At 38.4% G+C, this 25,188-nt stretch overlaps 1 pseudogene across 1 annotated transcript; it reads left to right on the top strand.

The window, feature by feature from the left end:
• The first annotated feature begins 261 nt into the window (after window positions 1-261).
• Window positions 262-24,669, top strand: LOC146453620 (uncharacterized; annotated as a pseudogene). Its single transcript, XR_014859466.1, has 17 exons — window positions 262-471; window positions 2,022-2,167; window positions 2,757-3,002; window positions 6,247-6,411; window positions 6,511-6,624; window positions 7,150-7,275; window positions 9,520-9,616; window positions 9,837-10,055; window positions 10,465-10,841; window positions 11,119-11,286; window positions 11,845-11,955; window positions 13,189-13,308; window positions 13,690-13,780; window positions 14,962-15,336; window positions 15,673-15,797; window positions 17,105-17,341; window positions 23,801-24,669. The product of XR_014859466.1 is annotated as an uncharacterized LOC146453620 (transcript).
• The last annotated feature ends 519 nt before the right edge of the window (window positions 24,670-25,188 follow it).

Genomic DNA, 25,188 nt, shown 5'->3' with positions numbered 1-25,188 from the left:
CTCTTTTCCGGCTTCCATCTCGCGCTTTTTCTTACAACAACATTTTCTTTAGAATGGTGCAATACTTTGATTAGCGAAACAGTAAAGCTTGGACGAGACTATAAATAATGACATTGTGTTTTCAACCAAGAGCATAAAGCCATATTTTTTATCCTCCCAAGTAAAAGCTGATGTGTTCAAACATGCGCTGCCTAAAAATGTCACAGGTGAGGTGTCTATGCCAAGATTTTATTGCGTAATTAGTTTATTTGCAAAAATGCCATCATTGTTTTATGAGGAATTGATACACCCTTGCTAACGTATGAGAAATCACGTGGGTTGTCAAACAGGTATTATAAAACAGCTCGCGTATAGGTCCAAGTCAAGGATTGCTTCTTTAGATTTCCCAAGATTGCTTCAAGATGGATAATTGGAAACTATCATCATTGGTGTTTCTCTTATACCTGGGGAATTTCGCTTTTACCGTGAAAGGTAAGCTAGAGTACTATGACTTAGCTCATTTAATGAATTGGTAAGGAATATCTATTCGTGTGCATTCTGCTTTTATTAAAGACATCGAGGTGTTGGAAGTGTTGTAAAACTTTTCAAAACATAATTCAGATTTCGTAAGCTTCCTTTTAGGGAACAGTTAAACACGGATTTCAATTATTCTTTTGTGACTTCAGTTTCTGTTTTTGGTTGATAATTTGAGGACATATTACAAATTGTACTAAGTTAATGGAAATTAAGGGAACGCCCCCTGCAGGAAGATACCAAATGTTCTTACATTGCTGCGAAAACGAAACAAAAACGTGAAACGCAATGAAATTTAGTTCTTTGAATACCATTACGTGTTCTTCTAGTGGTACTTGTGAGACAAAAACTTTTCGTTTCATTTATAAAAGGGTACCGAACATTTCCGGGTTTAACAGCCTGCCATGCCTTTGGAGATTTCCAGCCATTGTATGATCAAACAACATTGATACCGAATTCCCGGCTTTATTTGTTTCGTGTAACCTCTAAGTTCAAGTAAAACAACTAAAATCGAAGTTGCGTAGACAGGCATGTTTTTGCAGTACTTGGCAGCACAACAACTCTTGATCCCAGCATAAGTCAGCTTTTGAAGTTGACAACGATGACACGTTAAAAACAGAGTTGTTCAGAGGTCGAGAAAACCTTCATTTCAGGTAACCTTCTTGAAGCATAATTTCAGCACAAAAGCATTCTTTCGGAAGACAATGTTCTCCCTGTCCTGACTACAGAATGAATAGCGAATATTTACAGTTATATTTACTGTTACACACTCCCTTTGGAATTAAATAGTCGTTCCACTAAATGGGTTCAACGATGAATATCAACAGCGGAAATTAAATTATTTTGGTGAGAATATATCACGCAATTTTTCTAAGCGGTTGCAGAATTTTATGGTCAACTAAGGAAGTCTTTTCTCAAGTCTTTAATCTCTTTTGGGTTCATTTTCGTGAAGAGTGTGGGTTAGAAAATTGTGCCTTTCATCAACTACTATGAAAATGTAAACAATGCTTCCAAAGATTCTCAAAATCGTCACATTGAGAAAGGAAAAGCTTTAACAATTAAATCTCAAAGTTTGTGACTTGTTTGTGCAGCCTTATAAAACTAGGAATTTTACGACCTGTGGATCTTAAACAATGAATGGTATTTCTTGCTGGGCTGAGCAAGCCCTTACATGCAGAAGGGTTTTGTTCTATTTCGGGTTCATTGTTACATCAGTACTTTGTCAGATTGCATAACAATATGGTGCCTGATTACGTTCTTGTTCTGTAACATGAGAAGAAATCGATTTTGGTCCTGATTTTGGTTAATTCTTCCTTATAGGGAGCTTACTTATTTTACTTCTGTACGTGGTGCTCTCAGTGATGCACAATTTATTTCATTAAATTATTATTTTTTATTTCTTTTCCGTGTAATGCACCTTTACTCCCACTAACAACACCCCACCCCCTTCCCTCTATTCTCTCCTTAAACACAATATATACAAACCGGATTATCTTTTGAATCCTTAGGTGTCACCATGCAGAGTGGGGGAATAAATTCAACTAAGATACCACAGGGATGGAACTGCAACAGCGGCTGTGATGTACCTGATCACTGTACATTGCCACGTTGCACAAATGTGGTATTCCCTCAGGCGTTCAGTGGATCGGGGACGGTAAGTTTATAAATCTAAGAATGATAATGTGTTTCATGGTGATTCCGGGGGAACGTGCTGTTTATCACATCCTTGGGGAAGTTAATGACAGAAAAAAACGGCAAAAACAAACTGTTCGAAATAGATCGTGGGAGGGATAGTGATTGGCTAAGGGGAAAACAAAGCAGCCCCCACCCCCCGTTAAAATGATATAAAATAAATAAAGAAGTAAATATATACAAAAATGCAGTAAGGAATGACAGGTGACTATGGGTAATGATGACATATCGAATATATCTACTGGGTCCTGTAATGTTCCTCTCTCAATCCAGGGATACGAATTAATTTAACTGAGCTCTTTGAGAACGTCAAACGGAAAGGCTATTGTTCTCCAATCATTCATGTTTTATTTTAGTTATATTTCTTAAGTCTTAGGAATTATTGTTGTTGTTATTGAGACTGGAGATTTTGGAAAGAGGGAGGAATTAATGTTTAACCTCCACATGATTGGCATTGTTCCTGAATTTGTGAAATCCAAACAAACTTATAATATATTTATCCATAAGATGCTGCTCAATGTTTTCGTACTCTACTATCTTTAACCTTTTAGGTTCGAGTTTTTGTGTCACTAAGTCATGAGGATTCCTCTATTGTTCATTCACCGTCAGCCTATTGGGCAACCGAGATAAATACTTCAGGATTTCTGCTATGTCAGCGTGCAACGGGCTCCACAAATGGCACAGGAACAATCAATTGGGTGGCCTTTCAAGACAAACCAGGAATATCACATGGCAGTGTAACTTTCAGTGGAATATGGACAACAGAAACTAAGTGTGATAAAGTCACCTTTTCTCAGGTTAGAGAATAGAAGTGACGTTAGAGCTAACGATATATTAACTGTTCAATTTTCACGTTGCCCGTTTGACGCTTAAAACCAACAGGTCCGCCTGCCCTGCCCAGTTAGATCAAGTAAAAAGGGTGTTCCGTTTCGTGTCAAGTCTTGCCAATTTGAATTTCCTTGCCGTTTTACCTTTTATATCTGCGAACAACCAAGAAAAAACAGTTATCGAATCTTACAAAACCAATTTTTGATGGCAATAGATATCGCTTGAATGGTGAAATCCTTCTGCAGACTCTCAAAAACTGGGACTTGATCTCAATGATTGAGAAAAGCAGCACCGAGAAAAATACAACACAATAATTTCAATGAGTTCCAAAAAATAAATATTTCATTCAGATATTGAAAGTGAGATTGTTATGCAGCTTAGTAATCAGAACCGCAGGGAAACACTGATAAAGAGACGTACTAAGCATTTCCATCTAGCGCAAACTCAAAAGGTAGAACCACCATTAGGCCATTCATAAAAAACTATGGAGAACTTCATCTGATCCATAGACTCAAAAGCTAGAACCAGTGTGTGCCGTTCATACGCAAGGGTCAGAATGAACTTCAACAGCGTAGCGTCAATCACCACTAGTACTCAAGGTTATTTTATTTATATAATGCTTTACCTTGACTAGTTTCAACATCACCTAAATTTAATTATTAATAACGAAAACAGTTAATCTCTATTGAGAAAAGATTACGGACCTATAGAACGAATTTAATTGTCGCACTTAACCCAAGCTAAATGTTATTCTTTTTATCAAGAATTGAAATAGCCATTAGAGATTTTCTCCAGAAATAAACCCTATTTGCGTTTTAGAATTAAAAAAAGTGTTTTTTTTAAAACGATTATCAAGGATTGACCTCTAACTCGAATTTTATGCTTTAATGATCTGCTTTGCGTTCATTGAGACATCTGTCATGATATTGTTGTTTCTCAAAGCTTCTCAGTGTTTTTAGGATTAACTCAAGTTCTCAATTTTAATTGCGTGACCTGAAAGTCATACGGTTATTAAATCAAAATACAGCATTTTTTGTGGGGGTTTTCAATTTTTTAATTGTTGTAACACAACTTTTGGTGACCAAAGCTTTATTTCCTGCAATTGTGTTTCATTTATCCAAGTATTGCGGTGTGTGTCTGATGATAGTTTACTCGGTCAAAGGCGGCTATTTAAGGAAAGTAGATGCACTCTAGTCTTGGCATGCTTCATTGGAGTAGTACGTGACAAGTCTTTTAAAGTATAAAGGGCGCGCGCGGGGGGGGGGGGGGGGTGTAGGAGTTTTCATAGCCAAATTTTAATCTTGTTTTGATTGATTTTGTTTTATTTTACATTTGACTACAACCTATCACTCCCCCTTTGATTTTTTTATTGATTTTTATTTTTTTTCCGAGAACTATGGCCAAAGCAATCCTTTTGCGGGATTATTTTCTTTTGTGAGCAGGTTCTTTACTGTTCTGACTTCTTGTCCGATTTCTCTACTCTTCTGAGGCCACTCTTCTCTCTCTTCTATTCACTCTTCTGTTAGTCCTGGTTTTTCCCGTGGAGCAAGACATCATCTATGTAATATTTCACGCCTGCTGGTCCTTCCTGGATCTGACTCACTTTTTTTTGGAATTTCTCTGAACAAGAACGGATGCCAAATGGTAAGACATTGAAGCAGAAACGTTCGTATGTAGTGCGAAACGTTGTCAATGGTCTTGTGATTCCCAGGCTAGCTTATTCTGCCAGAATTCTGAATCTGAGTTTTTTGAAGACTCTGGAACCTGGCAATGGTCCTCGTGTTTTGTCTACCGCTGAAAGTGGGTGGTTCTCACGAGCTCTAAATTTACTCATTAATCTTGCTCAGGTCTACACAGACCCTAACTTTTCCGCTACTCTTGGGAGTTACCTCCATGGGCTGATACCAATCAATGAGTTGGTCTACTATGGATATGACGCCCGTTTCTTTCATTCTATCCAACTCTTCTTTTAATTTGTCTGATAGAGCTGTCGGGTTCTGTCTTTGGATCAGTCACTTGGAACGGTTTTGCATCCTCTTTGAGTGTGAGAATGGAGCTTTTCTTCATGACGCCCAGAGTTAACTGAACAGCTTAGATTGTTTGTTTGCTACATTAGCCTTGTAGTCATCACTGCTGAAGCTGTCGAGTTAGCTTCAGACGTTAAGCTGGGTCTCTTCCTAACAAAGTTCTCTCTAAATTTTCTATCAAAATTCACTTGTGCTCGAGCGAACGTTTCTTGCACATGTCACTTTGCTGTGAAAGTTCAGTTCAGGTTCTGGTTGTCTTGCTTAGCAATGGCGTTGGATTTAGATTGTAGTGCAGACTTGGCGGAATTACGGTTACATCTGCATTTGAATCCACTTTAAATTCGGCTGGTTACCCATTCAATGTGACCTTTGCTTGTTATGAATCTCCTGCACCTCGTTGAACAGCAGCTAGTTCAGTAAGTTCACCCAGGAAGAACTCGTTATCATGCTGTATGTCAGAGAAGTTCATCTCACCCACTGTCTTGTTGATTGAGATCTGCAAGCCTTTGCCCTGTGACCCACTTTAGAGCTCTTCATGTATTTAGATTCTGTAGCTAGACAAAGTCTCTGCATGTGGAGGGCCAAATTATCCTGGAAATGTTCCTTCAGCTGTGGGAAAGTTTGTTGCTTTTTCACTATTTCAGACTGCCTGGACTTTGCAATTGCCTTTTCCGAAGTGAGGAAGGAATCCAGTTGCAAATGTCCACAGAGTTTTTTGTCTTCCACCCCCGCGACAATGCTATCTCGGATGAGATCTTCCAGATTCAGTGCCAAATTCACAATACTCGGCCAGACAATACCAATTAAATTAGTAAAAGAATGTTCCCCTAACTCATGTTTGTTCGTTAACTGAGGTATTCAATTCTGCCTCAGTTCCTACACTCAAGAAGATAATTGTCATAACGAATAATCGGAGCAGCACAAAACACCCAAGATGTCTATAGCTGTCTCTGTTTCATTATGTTCAGAATTCTCCCACACACCGATGGCTGTTTGTTGCAGAGTGGGTCTGTGGGTCGTCAAGGGAGGACACACCCTCATCGAAATTTCTACCTCCCTCCCGTCCAGCTTTGCATTCAATGAAACGTTACCTCTCCGAAACAATTGATATTCTTTCAAATAATGGGCTTTGAGTACACGTATAAATTAAATCATCATTTGACTGATGCGAAAAATTGTTTTGCAGAGCTTTGGTGGAAGACCTACTGTGTTTGTCACCGCTAAATACTCTCGAAGTACGAAACCCAAGGATGCCGTCTATGTTTGGTTAGAAAATCTAGAAAGTCGGGGATTTGAAGTCTGTATACGAGAATTCTTGCCTTTTGACGGAAAACACCAGGACACAATTGTGGTAGGTCGCTTCTCTGACTACCGTCCTGTACTTAGTGGTAACATCAAAACGTACACTAGAAAGACTAGTTATAATAATGGAAATTTTTCTTTGTTATAGGACTGGTTCGCTTTCCTCGGCAATGGTTCCAATCTCAATTTTACGATCACTGACGAAGCGGTTTTTCTCAACAAAGGCAAACCCTCAGCTAACGACAACTATGGATTCTGTCAGGTAAGTGACAGCTGTCAGTCACCTCGCTTTATTATGAAGCAAATTAGCACTTGCCTTATTATTATAATATCATCAATATATGTCACTCAAAGTGATATTACCAGTTGTGATTAGTATTTCTATTTTTTTAATAATATCAATACATTACCCAGCAGGCAAAAATTGAGAATAAACAAAAAACATTGTCTTAAAATATTCCTTTGCAGAGCACTCTAAAAACTTACAGCTCTATTAAGTAAATTATAAAAAAAAATTAGATAGTAAAATGAACTTTAATGAAACAAATATAAATAATTAGATAAAAATAAATAAATAAATAAATAAATAAATAAATAAATAAATAAATAAATAAATAAATAACTAAATATAAAAAAAACATATAGTTACTAAAAAAAGTTCCTGAAAAACTTTCTTTCCTAATGACTGTTTGAGTTACTTCACCGTTAGATAAGATTAATTAAAACTTCCGTATTGATTTATAGATCTAATTAGTTGTTTGTTTATTCATTGATCTATCGTTTTCAGGAAGTGCCTTTTAACACCACGTTCTATGCGTCACCAGTTGTCCTTGTGTCCGTTTATCACCAATATGACCGTCAAGCGAAAAGCTTTGTTCCTCCAGAAAACAACATCATTACGGCCTGGGTGGAGGTATGATATTACCAGCTGTCTCATTTTCGCTCTATAGGACCGGATTTTTCCCTGTGAGAAGGGACCCTGGGACAAGAAAAAGAACACAATTTGTTCCCAATTGCTTTGAACGGCTACACTAGACAAGTGACACAATCCTCCTGTGGGAAGGCATCCTGAGAAAAGAAACAGAAAGCACTTTTTTCAAACTGGGTTTAACTCTTTCTGAATGAGACAAGTTAAACAATCATCCTGTGAGAAGAGACCCAAAGAAAATAATCTGAATGCATTTTGTTGAAAATGGGTTTAAACTGCTGAACTAGACAAGTGAAACAATACTCTAGTGGGAAGGGACCCTGGGAAAAGAATAAGAACGCACTTTTTTCAAAATGGGTTTGAGCGACTGAACAAGACAAGTGAAAGATTCCTCCTGTGGGAAGCAACCCTGAGAAAAGAATCAGAATGCACCTTGTTTCAAATGGTGTGGAACTGCTGAAGTAGGGAAGTGAATATATCCTCCTGTGGGAAGGGACCCTCAGAAAAGAATCTGAACGCTCTCTGAACTTAACAAGTGAAACAATCTTCCTGTGGGAAAGGACCCAGGGATAAGAATCAGAATGCACTTTTTCCAAATGGTGTGAAACTACTGAAATAGAGAAGTAAAACAATCCTCCCGTGGGAAGGGACCCTGAGAAAAGAATCAGAACGATCTTTGTTCCAAATTGTGTTTAAGTGCTGAACTAGACAAGTGAAACAATCTTCCTGTCGGAAGGGATCCTGGAATAAGAAACAGAACGCACTTTGTTCTAAATGGGGTGCAACTGCTGAACTAGACAATTGAAGCTATCCTCCTATGGGAAGGGACCCTGAGAGAAGAATCAGAACGCATTTTGTTCCAAATGGGGTTGAAAGGCTAAACTAGACAAGTAAAATAATCCCCCTATGGGAAGGCACACTGAGAAAAGAACCAGGACGCAATTTGTTCCAAATAGGGTTGGACTACTGAAGTAGACATTTAAAAGAATCCTCTTGTTGGAAGGGACCATGACAAAAGTAACAGAACGCACTTCGTTTCATATGGGGCTGAACGACTGAACTACACAAGTGAAACAATCCTCCTGTGGGAATGGACCATGCGAAAAGAAACAGAAAGCACTTTGTTCCAAATAGGGATGAACTACTGAAATAGACAAGTAAAAGAATCCTCTTGTGGGAAGGGACCATGACAAAAGAAACAGAACGCAGTTCGTTTCAAATGGGGTTGAACGACTGAACTAGAGAAGTGAAATAACCCTCCTGCGGGAAGAAGGGTATCAGAACGCACTTTGTTCCAAATGGGATTGAATGGATGAACTAGACAAGTCAAACAATCCTGATGTGGGAAGGGACCCTGAAGAAAAGAATCAGAACCCACTTTGTTACAAATGTTATTGAACGGATGAACTAAACAAGTAAAAGAATCCTCCAGTGGGAAGGGTCCCTGGAGTAAGAATCAGAACGTAATTATTCCAACTTGGGTTGAAATGCAGAACTAGACAACTTAAAAAATCCTCTTTTTGAAGAGGAACGTCACACTAGAATCAGAACACAGTTTGTTCAAAATGGGGTTGAACTGCTGAACAAGACCAGTGAAACAATCCTCCTGTGGGAGAGGATCTTGAGGAAAGAATCCGAACGAACTTTGTTCCAAATGGTGAACTAGACAAAATAATCAGAACATACTTTTTTCAAAATGGGTTTGAACTGCTGACTGGACAAGTGGAACAATCCGTTTGTGGAAAGGGACCCTGGGTTGAGAATTAGAACGCACTTTGCTGCAAGTGGGGTTGAAAGGATTATCTAGATAATTTAAACAATTCTTCTTTGGGAGGGGACTCTGAGAAAAGAATCAGTACACAGTTTGTTTCAAATGGGGTTGAACTGCTGTACTAGACAAGTGAAACAATCCTCTGTTCGGAAAGGACCCCGGGAGAAAATCAGAACCCAATTTGTTTCAAATGGGGTTGAACGGATGAACTAGACAAGTTAAACAAGCCTCCTTTGGAAGTGGAGCAACGATAAGTATCAGAACGTACTTTGTTCCAAATGGGCATGAACTGCTGAACTAGCTAGACACATTAAACATTCCATCTGTGGGATTTGAGCCTGGAACGACCTTGGAAAAAATTCAAAATATTTTTAAAGTTATAAATTATAAAGCTCTGTCTTTTTACCTAAACATGAAAAAGGGAGTAAGTGTTATCATATTGTTATCATTTTTTGCAGGAAGTTGGCCTTAAGGGTATGAAGATGTGCGTTAAAGACTTACAGGGGTCAGGAAGCGGTCACGACCCCTTGACAGTCGGCTATGCTGTCATTGGGGGTTGGTTTTTCATTTATTATATTTAGATATTTTTTGTGTTTTAAGTTACTTTTTAATAAATTAATTTATTTCTAGTCATTTTTTACATTTTTACCAAAGTTATTAATCTTTACTTACAATGCCAAGAAGCAAGACATTCAAGAAATCTCTCATTTTACACGCAAGTATGACATTGAAGAAAATATTTAGTTATTTTTAATTGTCGTTTTTTTTGTTGCAGATCTCAATCCGTGCCTTAATGTGCATTGTCCACGGTTTGGAGTGTGCAAGACGTACAGTGCGCATGACGCTCGCTGTGAGTGTTTTGAACAATGTCCCTCCTATCAGGATCCAGTGTGCACTGCGAATGGAACAACATACGACAACAAATGCTGGCATGAGTTAAGTTACTGTAGAGGACTGGAAAATAACCTGGTGTACCATCCAGGAAGTTGTGAAGGTAAGAGAGATACTCTATAATACTACTTTGCATAAAAGCTCAACAGACGACCATATTATACAGTTGTACAGTCTTCTTTGGTGACACGAGAAACTTGTACTCTGCAAAGAACTCACTCGGCTATCTGCAGAATATTCAAAGGACAGCTAACAACAAAAGCAGAAGCGTAATAACCAAAAAACAGGGTCTCGTGTGCCAGACCACAAGTTAATCGGGTACGTGGGACCTACCAAACTGGTGAGAGGTTAATACCGAACTATAAGTTAAAAGAAAAATGCGATTTTAATCAACACAACTGTCACTGTAGCAACTAGATCACATTACAAAAGGTGCTGCAGATCAGATACCAACCAAAGAGTAAGTTACCAGTTTGACCAACTAATGTTATAAACGTTTAATTGTTTACCAGGTTTTCCTATTGTTCGAGGCCGAGTAGAACTCCTCCATGTTCCAGAATGGTCCGATTCCAGCTGCAAAACAGTCACTTTTCCGCCATACCGTTTCTATCCGGACAAACAGGTTCACGTTCAAGTCACCGTTAATCATATGAAACTTAACGATTCCTTAACAGTCCACGACGCAGTGACTTCATGGAGTGAAAATATCAGTCCCAAAAATTTCACTGTTTGCGTTATGCAAACTGGGAGAAAAAAGGAGAATTTCAACCCATTTGCAACTGTCGACTGGATAGCGTACCAAGGAGCCCCACCAGAGGGCTTGACTGGAAAGATTCAGCTGCAAAAGTGGTGGTCTGGCACAAACTGTGCAGATGTAACTTTTCCCAAGGTAGGACGTAAGAAAAGAACATTTAATGAAAATCCAAAACTTCACTCTAGGTAACTCTGATATACAATCAGCAATTATCTAAGTGTCAATCATGACATAGTTTTGTTCTGTGTAAAACAACTATTCAAGTAGTTTGGAATCGAAATATATAATATAGATATATACGTTGGATGTTCATTCTGCCAGGAATCTCAGGAAACAGTAAAAACATTTAAATATACTTGTTAACCAACTGATTTCGCTATTTTCAACTACCTCTTTTCTTGTAATTTTCTAGGACAAGTTTGCTGAAGCGCCTGTGGTTCTTATAACGTCAGAACATTTAAGGACAGGGAATGAGTATGATGCCGCTCTCATTTGGCTCGAAGATACTACAAAGAGTTCTTTTAAGGCATGCCTTAGAGAAATGCAGAATTTTGATGGAAAACATGAGGACATTAACGTGGTAATAAGCTCTTAGCTATAGGTGTTTTGTGCAAAGCTACTACCATTAATGTTCAATCCCCTGATTGGTTGAAGTTATTGTTGTCTTGAGCAATTTTTTATGCAAGGTGAAAGTTGCACGAGTGCTACAGCGCACTATCAAAATTTTTAATAAAACAAGAAGCTTTGACAAATATATCATTATTACCTAGAACATTTAGGTTCTTTCCTTTTAAAAAAGGTTATGATATTCAGCTGTTTGCTTATGCGTTTCTGAGTACTTTGTGAAAGGAGTGATCATGAGTTCGAGATTAAGGCCGAAGGGCTGCACTGTTTGGTTTTCAAAAAGTGGCTTTTTGTACCGCGTTGTCTAGCCGAAGGAAAAAAGCATACTTAGGTGATAAAACGCTTTTCCTGGCAAGACCTTCTCTAAATTAACTTGGCTACCGAGTAGGCCTGTGTCACTGACTAAATAATACATTCACTTGTAATAACACGTCTCGCAGATTTGGCAGTGGCTTCTCACATTTATTCGTTGGTATTCAGTGGTTCCATTTAAGACTGTTATTTCTCTTGACAGAACTGGTTCGCGTTCGCCAAACTCCACAAACCGCTGTTTAACGAGCACGGAACGATCAGTTTTCCAAACACAAACCCACCAACAGACGAAAACAACAACGCTTACTGTGAGGTAAGGAAACTTGACTAGATCTAGAAAGCAACGGCGTTTAAAGGTAAAACGAGTTTCCGCGGCCAATTTCCCAAAAATCTTCTGCAGAATCTTTTGCGGAATATGCAGGCTGACGATCAAATATCAAGCCATGGAAGTATATGGAGGACTGTGTAAAACACTCTGCAAAATCGAGTGTCGTGGTACGACATTTATGAATGGATTCCTGTATGATATCTGTAAAAGAACTTGGATTCGTATTTCCTATGGCAAAGTACACACATTTACCATAAGTTCCTACATAGAGTCCAGTTTCATATCTGGGAATGGTGTACTCTTGTCACATGATGTTCACGCTAGCCGCCGGCACATGGTATGCAGTGGAAGATTAGCGTGCCATGGTATATTAAAAAAGCTGTGTCACGGAGCCTTGTTTAATAATATTTGCTTTGCTTACGTAGCCATAAACTCTGTATTAAAAGTGAAGGTCATTAAGCAGTTAACGAAAAGAACCACTTAAAGATAATTTTCAAAAGAAAAACAAAAGGGAAACACTATATATCTTTATAAGACATGATATTTTTTCCCGTAAGACATTTGGTGACAATGAAAATAAGATAGAAAGACAATTAATTTTACACTCAGAGATAAAACTGCAAATGGATATGGGTATGGAAAGCATACACCATACAACCACTTATTAAATATGGCTGGTATCATGAGAATGCTAGAAGAAAGAAGAAAAATTCGGGCCCTAGTTTTGGTATATAAATGCATTAATAAAGAAGCCCCAAGGTACACAGAAGACTTTTTTGAGCTTAAAATCTGTAATTATAATTTAAGAGGGTCTGGGACAATTTTAACGCTACCCAATTTTAATCCAGAATGGCGCCATAAGTCATTCTCATTTTTAGCTGCAAAACTTTGGAATTCGTTACCTACGTATGTTAGAAATGCCAAGGATATTTCTACTTTTAAATGTCTTTTGAAGAAGCAGGTTTTTAGATAGATTTAAGATTTAAGTAATCTAAGTAATTTAAGTAATTTTTAAATTATTTCTTTTCTTTTTGATGCTTTTCGCTTCACGCGCATGTTTTAACGAGTTTTTATCACTGCTAGATGTAGCGTGGGTAAATAAAGTATTGGAATGTATAAATGAATAAACAAATAAATTAATTATAAATAAATAAATAAATAAATAAATAAATAAATAAATAATTAAATAGTAGTATTAATGTTTCTTTTGTTTTGCAGTTTGTTTCATTTTTAAGAGCTCATAACTCAACACCAACGATTTTAATATCCGCTAATCACAGCACGACGGCAAGTGGAAACTCGGCTCCAGTACACAACGGCATCACAACGTGGATCGAGGTAAAGCTTTGTTTTATAGAAACTCCAACTATACCAATGGAAAATAACCTTTCTAATGAGGGTTGTTGAGGGTTGTTGAGGGTTTTTTCCCTTTTCTTTATTGAAAATATTGCCTTTTAACTTTCGATCTCTTGTTCCTATAGCAACACAATGTCAGCGACAAAACCTGTGAGTTTGAAAATGGTGAAACAATTCAACAACGTTAGGTTGCATGAATATTCCTTTCTAATAAATACTACGGCATTATAGGTTTTGAATTTCATGTTTCAGGCACGTTCATCCGTTAGCAATGAAATATATGAAGTATTCAGATATTTGGGAAACACTCTTAACCTCTAACTAGAGTAGCAAGTGAGCATTAATTAAAGTTTTCCTCTGCAGAACATGAATTCCTCTGGCTTCAGAGTCTGTGTTAAGGAATTGTACCAGACCAGATATGATCCGCTGTCCGTGAGTTATGCGGTGCTTACAGGTCAGTAAATGCTTGGCCCTTGCCTGATAATTTCAACTTAATGAGGAGAATAAAACATCGTAACATCCACAAATAATATTGTAAGATCATACGCAGTACTTCCGATGAGAAGTGAAATCTGTGAGATCGGGATCGCTCAGCAAAAATTCTGAGGCAAAAAAGGAGAGGCACAGCATGGCACTTTGGTTTTCAATAAAGTCTCATCTTTGCATGGGCCAATCGGATGGTCAACCACAGTCTCCTTAATTGTATTCATTAATTCCCTTTGATATCGATCTGTTATCAGCCTTATTAAGCACAACAACGGTTATAGTTGATCATCTTACTCGGAATGATAGCTTTTGAGAAGTTTCGTTCACCAACGCGTCAACAGTCAGAAACGAATCCAGTACTAGGTACACGTAACTTTTATTCAAAGGCAGAGAGAGAGTGAACAATACGCATTCGCTTGTATAACGTGAAAGAACTTTCTAGAATCACAACCTGCCAAAAACTAATTTAACCGGTAATTTCCCACCTTAAGAAAAAAAACAGTTGGCTCAAAATAGCTTCTGAAAACGTCTGGAAACCTATTCAGTTCATGAATGCGTAAATAGTGTCTAAACAGTCTCTAAATCCATTGAGGACATTTCGCTAAGAGCGTACATGTATTTCCAACAATAACACGTCACCCATCTGCAAATATGTTAGCATCATCTGTTTGAATTTGGGGTGGTATCATAATTTAGTTTTATTAACTTGGGATTATACATACACGTTTTTAGTTTTTTATACTGTTAACGTGGTTGGGTAAAGCATTTCAAATATATTTTTACTTATTTACTTATTTTAATATTGTTAATATATTTCATTTTCATTTTCATTTTCATTTTAATGTTTACTAAATACTTAAATTTGTTTCCTGGATTGTCTTTTGTAAGTTAAGTTACTTTGCATGCTTCCTATTTTCATGCGTTTTACACATGAGCCTCAGGCTCGGATATAGAGAGCAACCTCATCCCACGATTTGATATTAATAAATTGATTGATTGTCCTTACTGAATCATGACTGATTTCAAAATATCAATTCATTAATCAACATTGATTAATATTGGCTAATAACGAAATTATTGATTATCAATTTTATTCTTTGGTTATAACAGTTCTAAATTGTAACTGAATCTCTTATTGTTTAATTGCAGACATCTGTGATCCTGACTGGAGCTATTTCAATGGATTTTGTTACTATACAAGTGAAACATGCACAAACTGGACCACAGCGCTAAACAAATGCCGTCAAGAAAACTCAGTCCTTGTTGACATTAACAATAATGAAGAAAACGTGTTTTTGCAACATCGGCATAATGGTGAAAAATCTTGGCTGGGATTGAATGACATCTCCACAGAGGGTACTTTCACTTGGGCGGATCGTGGAGCTGGAAACTTCACAGCTTGGGCTAAAAATCAACCAAATAATTTTAGACAAGAAGACTGCGTGCACGCACTTGGCGTGGAGCACAACTACAAATGGAATGACGTGAAATGCAGTGACTGCCATCAGTATACTTGTAAGAAAGGTAGGCTGATTACAAACTAAACTGGTGAAGTATGATTAATAGACACCCGTGACTATTTGCCACAAGATGTAATTCGTAGATTTGAAGGGGAGATTAGTAGACTTAAGGAAATGACTTTAAGTGCGACATCAGTAATTGTGCTGCTCACATTAGAAGAAATCTTGGACACCCTTAGCTACATTCATTAGAGTACACATCACAGGATGAGTAGTCTGTTTTGCTGTTTAGTTCGACTCTCGATCGCACATTCAAACGTCTGGTTGGGATGCTAACGCTGACAACGATAAAGCCGCTATTGCGTACAAAGATTAATGTATTTTTCATTTTGTTGATTAGATTTAAACGAATGCTCAAGGCAGCGGAACTACTGTCATGAGTTCGCAACCTGTTCCGGGGTTCATACTCCTGCAAGTGTAACCAAGGTTACCTTGGAGACGGCTTTGGATGCTATAATTACGCAGGTAAGAGTTGCAAAAGACCATTTGCGAGTTGCTTTGAAAGTTTTTGTTACTAAAATTACCTTTCATTCATATGCAAACAAAACTTATTTTTACACTTAGCCTTGCTTTCATAGTGAGGTTCGCAGCAACTCGGAAATGGCCTGTTGTTTTAATAACAAATATTAATGGCATGGTGCTTAGTATGTCTTACTATTTCAAAACCAATCATTTTTCAATCATTTTTCATTTTCCTTTTCTGATCAATTTCGAGTTTTGCTGCGGAAAGTGCGAATGTTTTAGTTCAATTCCTAGAGTTCTGACGTGACATCTGTTTTCTGAAACTTTAACAGCTAGCTCCACTCTTCCCGAAATGTTCGCACTGCCAAGGAAATGACTTTAACATTTGCAACGTCATTAATTGTGCAGCTCATGTTAGAAGTAATCTTCGACATGCCCAGCTATTAAAAGCTCCATTTCAAACAAAAAGGGCTCCTAGAAATGAATAAGAAAATTCCTGGAATAAAAGAACAATTTTTGACACTTTTTACATAAACGATAAAGTATGACACTGTTCACGCCCGCGTGCTATTGATATGACACAAGGTATCATAAACCTGACAAGATAAAAAGTTGTTCGGCATCTGCTTTTCAGATTCATGTCATGTTTGCAAAGTTCAAAGTAAAATTTTCCTATAGATCATTAGTATCTCAGATTTATCACTGGCTCCCCATTCTTCTTGAAGTTTCCTAATATTCAGCGACTGTTGGTTTTCTGAATTACAACTACAATTACAACAAATCCACTGAAAAGTCCGCTCATAAAACATGAAAATGTGTTGCTCGGAATGTTTGGGACATGCAACTAAAATCTACACGACCAAATTTTCTTTACTTAATGACATAATGATAACTAGCATCTCAAAGCGACCAAGTATTAGTCAAACCCGGAATCTGGTTAGCTTTAGGGGTCTCTGATTCTAATTCTCCATAGACGGCTCGCTCTGACTGCACGTGTGACAAGAATTCCCGAACCTCACAAGCAAACCAGCTAGAACGAAACAATTCATACCGAATTTCTGGATTGGTCAGCGAGTTAGGTTGAAAATATTATGTGGCTTTCTTTCCTTTCACATCTTCTTTAATGTCAGACTGTCAGACTGTCAGACTGTCAGACTGTCAGACTGTCAGACAATATAAACTTCGCCAAAAGCTCAGATAAAGGTTTTAACACAAATTTTCCGGGAACTCCTTTCAAAAACCATTACAGATCTTAACTTATGTGATCAGTGCATCGTCGCTCTACACCATGTATATTTTTTTTGTTTTAGCTGGTTTAGCAAGCTCAGCCATCCTAAGAAAGAGCAACAAATACCTGACTGCATTGAACACCTGGCTAAAGCCCGTTGTGCAAAGCAAGTCATCTCCCTGGAAACGATGTTGGCGCGCGTCCGTTGATGGTTGGGCTGCGTCTACCTTTCACTCCGGGTGCGATAACAAGGGTCCTACTGTGACGATAATAAAGGTCGGCCAGTATATATTTGGAGGATACGCCAGTGTCTCATGGAGTAAGTGACTTTATTTACCTTACCGTATATCAAGTTAGTATTTTAAATACACAGTAGTTTTCCAGGGGTTAGAATAACACTATGAAGTGGAGTTAACTCCTGGTGGTGTCCTTTTCTTGTTTGGAGTGATTATAAATCCAAAGGAGGTGTACTCAACCTTGTATTGGAGTTGACGTTTACTCGATAAATAGCACGAACTTTACTTGAAGTATATAATTGAGAAATGGACTCCGTCATAATCTATATTTTTAATAAAGAGTAAAATCACCGATGTTACGAATTAACACGATAACTCTTAAGAGCGCTGTCTGTAAAAATCAGACAAATTCTAAATTTCGCGGCAAGGGTTGAAAATTCGATTTCTTTCATATTTTAATGTCAGATAGGCTAGGATATAACTAAAATCACTGTACAGTTTTTTAGGTGAAATATCCTTTTATTTCAAAGAAATATGAAAACAACGAAAATCCGTTAAAATCGTCATTTGAGGCGCTAAATTATTACTCGAGTTTGACAGCCTCGTGTGCGAAAACAAATCATTCTACCGCTTTTAAAACACTCAAATCTTTTTTTTACAATGTTTAAATATCTGTTGGAATGATTTTGGGAAATATTGCGTCGTTCTGTTTATGCGAAATAATTTAATTTCGAAGGCAAACAATTCACTGCAGAAAAAGTACTTCGTGAATAAAATTAATTTTTACCATGTGCGAATCCTTCAAATCGATTGAGCTTCTAGTGGTTGGATGTTAGAAGGATGGTCTATAGATTCCTGCAAAAATTTCTTTGGGCAAATGATTAGGAGCGATGCGGGAGCTTTTCAAAGTCCGTAAAAATGCAAATATTTGACCCTCAGCGGTAAACTTTGAAGTTGCGGGTCAGACATGCATTTTAGTCCGTGTACATGTCTTGACCCGTATTAGGTTAAAATAAGCACATAGCACATTTCGAAATGTTCTAACCTGATAATATGCTGTAAAAGACAGGTCCAAAGGTCATTTAAGCACGATTCTCTGGTCGCTCGTCACATAAGTTTGAGCCGGCCGTTTGTACTTTTAAAATCGTACACCACGCAAGCTGGTGGAATACAAATCTTTGACCAACTTTCGGGGCACTTCATCAAGACTGCGTCTTCTTCGACGGCTAAGTCATTGGTGAAGTATTGCTTGGCTTACAGTAGCTTACAGTGCAAGAAAATCTTTTATCTGATCGCTGCTAGAATGACAAAAAATGTCGGCGCTTTCAGTCTATCTTGCATTGCATGCAGGCAGCCGTTTGCTCGTCACTCAAAACAATGTCATGGACATTTCAGGGGGGTGGAGTAGGGTGAAAATGCGAAATGCTTGATAACTGAACATGAACATATTCAAGTGAGCAACAACAACAACAATTAAGATAGTGATAACCTTCAGTTACGTTCCTTTTTCTCTAGCTAAAATCCAGATAATTTATTCACTGGCGAATTCGTTTGCGCGCCGCGCACGGGCTGGGTTGTTGGATGCGTTGCTGTGGAGAAGGGGGGGGGGGGGGGGTTGTGGGGCGGGGGGAATAAGATTTTACCAAAGAGCATCAGTATTTACTGATGAAGATCACTGCACATCCCTTAGCTAGTTCTTTCCACCTTTAAATGCAATAGAAACAAACAAAAACAAAAAAATACCCCTCATTGCAGGCATCTGTTCGTCATAGTATCCATGTCATGGGCATTTTAAGGGAGTGGGCGAGGGCTGCATTCGGTACTAGTCCTGGTACTACTACATACTCTAGCTTTGAAAACTAAAAAAAAAACCCGATTTTAATATTTAAGGAATTTCGTCTGCCCTTGCTTGCTTTATCTAAGTAAGCCACAATATGCCCTGGTTGCAGGCCAGCACTATTCTTAGATGTAACAGTTTTTGGGCCTTTATTTTCCTTATTCTTATTACTTATGCTAGACCGTTCACCCAAACTTGAAAAAAACTACCTCAGCTAAACAGCTTGCGCAAGGCTATAACAGCTTGTAAGTGGTAGGTTGATCGACTAGACATAACTCTGATCCCTGTAGGTAAGTGTGCTGCCCTTGACGGGTGGATAGGGCTAGTAACAGGTTATGGCGGTCTGTTGACTTAACCAAAGTTTCGTCCTCAAATTTGATATGCCTTCCTCTCCTCCATTTATCTAATATTGAAAACAAGTAAGCACCCCACCCCCTCTCCCCCTATCTCTCACAAAAAAAATGTTCCGATCCTTCAGTTGATAAATAATAGCCGGTGCTTATGTGGTGGCAGTGGTGCTAGCGTAGGGTGGGGCTTCTGACAGGAGGGGTGCTCTTGGGACGGATAATGTTGTGGCCCACGCGCATTACGTCGTAACACCATAATTTCCTTCAGGTAGCATCCACACACGTTTGGTGGTTTGTGCCGCATAGTCTTAGTGTTGTACCACCAACAAAGGCTTTAAACAACCCTCCATTTTCAGTGTAATAAACTTGACTTCAAAAAATTCACTTGTGCCCCCCTCTAAATAAACAAACGGGCGGCGCCAAGTAACTAGCACGACAAAGGTTTGTTTACTTAGTAACTTTTTGGCGATTTTTTTCTCACGCCTAATGTCCATAGCTATAGCCATAAATTTGACTGAACTTTTTAAGCGATTTTATTTTTAAATTTAGGAAGAACTTCAAATTAAGTATTGTTTAATTTAGACATTATTTGATAGTATTTGAAAAACAACACCCCGAAAGAAGAAACACGCAAGTGAATGACCACCCGAAGCCACAAGACACCCAGACTTACGGAAGAATGGAAAAAAAATTGGTGATAGGATTCCACTAACTCAGCTCAGGAAAACAAACGAAAGGCAATAGTTTTCGTAGGTGTGAGTTCTTTCATAGCTATTGCTCAGCACAATGCGCTATTTAGGGTCATCTGCGTGAAAAAAAACCCTTTCTCTTCGGTTTTTTGGTTTGATACTAGAATCTATTGTATTAAAAAAATTGAAAGAAATAGCTAAAAGATGTAGTGCTCTTCATATTTTTGTAAAATGTAATCTCACCCCCACCCCCCGCCGCTCCTAACAAGACAGCCCGCGCACGCAAACGAATTCGCGAATGAATAAATTATCTGGATTTTAGCAAGTGAAAAAGAACGTAACTAAAGGTATCACTATCTTAATTGTTGTGGTTGCTGCCTTGAGTAAACCTGTTCAGTAATCAAGCATTTTCCCATTTTGACCTTCCTCCACCCCCCTAAAATGTCCATGACATTGTATTGCGTCACGAGCAAACGGCTGCCTGCATGCAATGCAAGATAGACTGAAAGCGCCGACATAGTCATTCTAGCAGCGATCAGATAAAAGATTTTCTTGCACTGTAAGCTACTGTAAGCCAAGCAATACTTCACCAATGACTTAGCCGTCGAAAAAGACGCAGTCTTGATAAAATGCGCCGAAAGTTGATCAAAGATTTGTATTTCGTGTTCGACCAGTTTGCGTTGTGTACATCGGACGTTTCAGTACAAACAGCCGGCTCAAACTTGTGCGACGAGCGACCAGAGAATCGCGCTAAAATGGCCTTTGGACCTGTCTTTTACAGCATATTACCAGGTTAGAACATTTCGAAATGTGCTACGTGCTAACCTAATACGGGTCAAGACATGTACACGGCCTAAAATATATGTCTGACCCGCAACTTCAAAGTTTACCGCTGAGGGTCAAATATTTGCATTTTTTACGGACTTTGAAGAGCTCTCGCATTGCTCTTAATCAATTGCCCAAAGAAATTTTTGCAGGAATCTATAGACCATCCTTCTAACATCCAACCACCAGAAGCTTAATCGATTTGAAGGTTTCGCACATGATGAAAATTAATTTTATTCACGAAGTACTTTTTCTGCAGTGAATTGTTTGCCTTCGAAATTAAATTATTTCGCATAAACAGATCGGCGCAATATTTCCCAAAATCATTCCAACAGATATTTAAACATTGTAAATAAAGATTTGAGTGTTTTAAAAGCGGTAAAATGATTGGTTTTTGCAAGCGAGGCTCTCAAACCCGTGTAATAATTAGGGGCCTCTAATGACAAGTTTAACGGATTTTCGTTATTTGCATATTTCTTTGAAATAAAAGGATATTTTACCGAAAAAACTATACAGTGATTTAAGTTATATCCTAGCCTATCTGACATTAAAATATGAAAGAAATCGAATATTTCACCCTTGCCACGATATGTTTGATTTTTACGGACAGGCGCTCTTAAAAACATCAATTTTAAGCCAGCGACAAACCTGACGATTTTATACGCTGATCGCGGCGAATTTGATCGCCCGCGAAAATCGCAAGCGATTTACGCCACCGATTAGTGCGGACACACCTGGCGATTTTTTCGCCGATTGCAGTGATTTGGCAGTTTTGAAAAGTCATGTGATAAAATCGCCCAACCTGATGGGTTGGCTTTACTGGCGATTCGCAGCAATGATCTTAGAAAATCGCGGGATAGGGTAGGGCACACTTGGCGAAAACCGGCGAATATCTGACATGCCAGATATCGGAGATTTTATACGCCGATCGGCGAAAATCGCAATCACTGCACCTGGCACACCTGGCGATTTTCGCCGATTGCGGCGATCGGCGTATAAAATGGCCAAGTGTGTCGCCGGCTTAAGCCTTAACTGCCAGTTAACCCTATTTTTGGATTAGAATATCTCAAAGCTAATTATCGGGTTGCGTCGTAAAGTAAACATAAAATCAGGCTTTGACTACTACTCCAAAAACCACGGGTAAGCTTTATCTAAATCCACGACTAAACCTCGTTTAAATAACCGGAATCTTGGGAGAAGCGGTGGTATTTAGACTACGGCTTTGTCAAGCACGTTTTTAACTTCGTTTAAATAGTCGGTCCCTTAGTTCGAATACTAAGGCTTTCTGTTTGAAGCTTAATTGAGCGGTCCTTAATTCGAAAACCAGCCAAAAGAAATAATAAGCACATGAAACACACGAATATATGTTTAAGTTTATATCAGATGCGCTGCCTGATTTCATCGCATACTGGTTTCACTTCACAAAGTCAGTTCTCCATATCTTCTATAAGCCAGATCGTTTACTGTCGTTGTTCAGCTAAATAAAACTTTCAATTGCTCTCAATATCCCTTCACCCTCTTGTTATTTTGACGCTTTTCATTTATGTAGCTTACAAGTGGATCCTTCTCAAGACCACTTAGTAGTTTCCATTGATTTTTTATGGCGCAATCTTGCTTTAAATATTTAGGGCCAGTAATTAAAACAGAGTCTAACTTAGGCCGCGGCTTAAGACAATCAGTGTTCCTCCAAATCTGTTTATAAGTGGTAATTTAAGTAGATAAATAGTTTTCTTGTCTGGCTGGCAAGCCTTCTTGTTAGTGTCAGCAGCAGACAATGTTTAGATACGACTGTTGGCAAAATTGAAAATGGTTTAGAACGTGGTTTTGGTAAACACCGTCTAAACTGTCTTTTAATAATTGAACCTTTATGTGTGTGAGGATTTTAGAGTGAAACTCACTGGACATTTACTTAACCGCGCTGATCAAGTGAATTAAAAAAAGAGAAACTTCTGTATTTCATTGTTTGGTTCTCATATTAGAACAACCATCGCTACTACTTTTTCTCGTAAATCCGATGAATATGTGTTAAATTTCTAAAAGACAATTTTTTGCCGTTTATGGCAAGAACTTAACTCTTTTTTGCTTCTCTAGTGATAACTAAACTTCACGATTTTTTCATTAAACTGTAAAGTTCATTAAACCAAAGGAGTATTTACAATCTTGAACAAAGGTCTTCAGATGGTTGCATTGTTCTAATTCTCCCCTCCCCCTCCACCAACGTTTACAATTCTCAAAGGGTTCACTTTTGCAAACGCGCTACGGGTTTTGTATTTTTGTTCTAGGGAAATAAATGCAAAGTCGAAACAATATGTCAGTGCTCCAACGATTAGTGACCACCTTGTTGTTACCCTTCAATCAATCCCGAAATAAATCACCAGTTGTGAGCAATGACGTGCGTTTGCGTTTGCAAGCTTTTTCGTTAACTGTTATACTGGGTGATATTTTGTGACAACTGGAAATGGCAAGCAGGTTGGATTTTTTAATCGGTTGATCGAAGGGTCAGTGGTTGGAGGTTAAGCTGATCTCTATATTGTCGCGTAGTTTTGTCAGAGAGTAGCTTTAACTCCGCATTGTCTCATTATCTTCCTTACTGTATTGCTAAGTACTGACAAAAGACTGTCAAGGTTAGTCCTGTGATGGACGCACTACAACTCAGGGGGGAGGGGATGTAGGTGGGTTGAAGTAGTACTCCTAGTTGTTTCATACTAAGGTGGTCAGGTTAATCTCCGACCCGCTGTGTGGGCCAGTTACACCTGAAGTGCGACTTTACCTTTATCCCATGCGTTAATCATCAGAAGAATGTGTCAGTTTGTTTGTTTTCTAATTTGTTTATTTTCTTGTTAGTTTCCAGTTGTGGTTATCGATATGCTTCGAAAGCTTTCTTGTTTTCGTTGGTAAACAAGCCAGGATGGGCGCCGGTGAAACTGACTCAAACAGGACAATATAGTTCTCACAGGGCTTATTCCACATACAGTTGCTCCTCTTATGGACCTATTTTCGGGGCTGGATGGGACCTTAGTATATATGACCACGCTTCATCAAATACAAATTCACACACAAACCTTGGTTACACCTACGCCGCACCAAGTGGGTACAGCTATCAGAGCACCTTTGCACAAACATTCTTGGCGGGAGGAAGTAACTATCACTTCCAACCGGATGAAGTAGAAACTTTCTACGAAACAACTTAAAAAATACAAACCGGGGTTGGGGCTTATACCCCAGTTTACAGTCTTTAAATATCACAAATATGAATTATATGTTTCTATAATGAAAGAACGTAAGCTGAGACACAAAAATCATTTTCCTAGAACTGAAATGGCAGAATGATATGTCATTACAAGAACGTTTTATTCATTTATAATTTCATGGCAGTAACTATTCCTGTCCTGTGTAGTACTGACCTTTAGTGCACATAAAAATATTTTAAAAAAGGAGTTGGATAAGACATTAGCTGTGTTATTTTAGTTTTTTGTCTTAACTTTTAATTGATTTTTGTTTTATTGGAGGGAGGGGGGGCGGTGGTTGTGAAATTCTGTCAATCTCGCGTTATCTATCCTTGATTAGTAGCCTCCCCTCCCCCTAGGGATTATAAAAAGGACTTTTATCATGCAGTAGTGTGACCAGTCCTGAGTTAGCTCCTTACCTGGTTTAAGAAAAATGCTGATAATCAAGGAATCTGTAACTGAAGATAGGGATGCACTTGAAAACAAGAGGGGACAGATATATTCAAAGTACTGTTCTCAGTAAGGCGATAGGGTAACACGTAACAGGTATTACGGGACGACGAAGAAACTCTAGAATTGCACGGAGCGACAAATGCTGTGTTAGATAAGTATTTCAAACTTTGTTCAGACTTGTGTTTGGTCTTACAATGAACTTGAAGCAATAGCTATTACACTGCGCCTGACTTTCTCACGCGCTCGATGGAGTTAATTTATTACGGCAAGTAATGTTTCCACCATCTATCTACAGCTTCGCACAAAAGTAAGGCTAAAATGCAAGAGTAGCTTTCCAGCTGAGAGTTAAACAGCTGTTCTTCACCCAAACAACTAGGGCCTTTTTCAAGGGCATTCCTTCGGCTAAAACGCCATTTGCATTTGACTAACGTAATTTGTGTAATCTGACAATGTTAATTATTGCAGTCGATCTCCAACAATCGATTATCTCTTCACACTAAGTGAAAAGCGATTCCATCGACATTGCAGATTACATGTTCCTAACAGATAACT

Source organism: Pavona decussata, unplaced genomic scaffold (genome assembly GCF_977016875.1).
Source record: "Pavona decussata unplaced genomic scaffold, jaPavDecu1.1 SCAFFOLD_329, whole genome shotgun sequence".
Classification (NCBI taxonomy): domain Eukaryota; kingdom Metazoa; phylum Cnidaria; class Anthozoa; order Scleractinia; family Agariciidae; genus Pavona; species Pavona decussata.
The sequence above is the reverse complement of the archived record's forward strand: the minus strand, read 5'-3'. Positions and strand labels throughout refer to the sequence as shown.